The sequence below is a fragment of the Eurosta solidaginis genome, chromosome 2, assembly GCF_040869045.1.
Source record: "Eurosta solidaginis isolate ZX-2024a chromosome 2, ASM4086904v1, whole genome shotgun sequence".
In the NCBI taxonomy this organism is placed as follows: domain Eukaryota; kingdom Metazoa; phylum Arthropoda; class Insecta; order Diptera; family Tephritidae; genus Eurosta; species Eurosta solidaginis.
The window spans coordinates 81,994,826-81,996,942 of record NC_090320.1 but is presented as its reverse complement, the minus strand read 5'-3'; positions in this window follow the sequence as shown (position 1 = coordinate 81,996,942).

Genomic DNA, 2,117 nt, shown 5'->3' with positions numbered 1-2,117 from the left:
AGAATGACTTAAATACTTTGAAAATATACCATCCAACCATTGCGTTAGACTTCACAGAAAGTATGGCTTGGACAACGTCACAATTATCGACACAAACAAACTCAAAAGGGCTGGTGTCAACATTAACACGCACGGAGTAGTTATCAATACACACATTGTCGGCTGAGTTTGGTAGTCTTACAAAAGTATTATTTATTTCGTTGATGTCAACATCAGGGAGATGAGACAGGCCACTTTTGGGCTTTCCAATTCCTATTTGTTTGATTTTGTTCCACTTTTCTTTTGTATCCAAAGCAGAACTAAACTTATACTTAAAATAATTTGCCTTGGCCAACCTTATGGCTTTGTTTGCAGTAATCCGAGCTGTTTTAAAGCAGCTATGCGCTTCGACTGTTTTGTACCTTTTCCACCGTGAGTAGTATTATTATTGTACTAAAGTGTTTTTATTTTTAGTGGAACGTGACCATCGAATAACTTAATAATGTTATCCTGCAGAAACTTTATCTGGTCATCAACCGATGTTAACGTGTGAATCAAGCTCCATTCAACCGACTCTACGGACTCAGCAAGAGAATAATAATATATATTCTGTAGTCGCGATACGTGAATGAACTTGGCCTACATGATGTTTGCAAGTTGTAATTTAGGAATATCAGGTCGTGTTTTGAGAAGCTGGAGGCGGATAGTTGCGTGTAGTGAATTATTTTGTGAAGATCATTGACAAAAAATAAATCTAATAGGGAAGAGTTAGTATTTGTGAAATGCGTTGATATTGCACAGTTTGTGGGAAAAACTTCCAGAGATTCCATGCTCTGTTTTAAACTGGCATCCATTAACTTTAATTTAGTAGTCATCTGCAAAACAAAGCTTTCTTGGGAATCTATTATTGTGACTTTCTTACTGCGCTTACCGTCCTCGTTTTTAAATCGTGCTGGTGATGGGAAAACCGCATTAAGTAATATCGCACATAGGTAATCCTGGACGTCTAATAGAATAAAAATTTTAAAATTTTTATTACAAAAGTATTTGTATTTAATAGTACACTTATTCGTTGACGTCTTTACTTGCTGAAGTAACTGTTTACAAAATTCATTATGGATATTATTGGCTTTATAGATAAAACTATATATTTAAAAGAAAAACAGTAGTTCCGTGTTTAAAAGAATTTTTAATAAGAATAAAATATATTTTTCTTTGAGAAGACAAAATTTAAAAAGATAGAAGTGTAAAAAAAGAATTTTTAAAACAAAGTAAAAATTGGTAAGAGTGTTTGCCACATTACACCCTTCCTAATTTAACATAAATTAAACTAAACAGATTTAAACTTTGTATTTGTACAAACTGATAATGAACTTAAAAAATTAGTATTGTTTACCGACAAAGATTCTAAAAAACTGGTTTTAATCTGTCGATGGAAATTGTATATTCTTTTTGACCAGCTTGAATTTTAAAATATTTGGAATTCCGCTCAACAACTTTGAAAGGTCCATTATATCGAAAATCTAACCCCTTTTGATGCTCTGATCTCACCCACACATATGTGCAATCTTGTAAATCTTTATAAACAAAAGACTTGGGACTTGAATGGTTACTTGCTGGAATAGGTTTCTTTTCTGCCATGAAACGTCGTAAATTGCTGAGAACTTCACCTTGCATATCTAATCGTTCAGATATTGTATCAGTAAAAAATCACGAGGCAAATGAATCGTCTGACCATAGACCAGTTCTGCTGCTGTTGCTTGAATGTCCTCTTTAAAAGAAGTGCGTAATCCCAACAACACTATTGATAATGCTTTCGTCCATTGTACATTTTCATGTGAAATAAGAGCTGCTTTTAAGGGTCGATGTAGACGTTCTACCATTCCATTTGATTGCGGATGAAAAGACGTGGTGTGGTAAAGCTTACAGCCTATAATTTTAGCAAATTGGAGAAAACATTAGACGTAAATTGTCTACCTATATCCGTATGAATAGTACTTGGACAACCAAAGCGTGCGATCCAATTATCATAAAATGCGCGACAAATTTCCTCTGCAGTAATTGTACTAAGTGGGATTACTTCCATCCAACGGCTGAAACGATCTCCCATAGTAAGCAAATATCTTTTACCTTCGGAA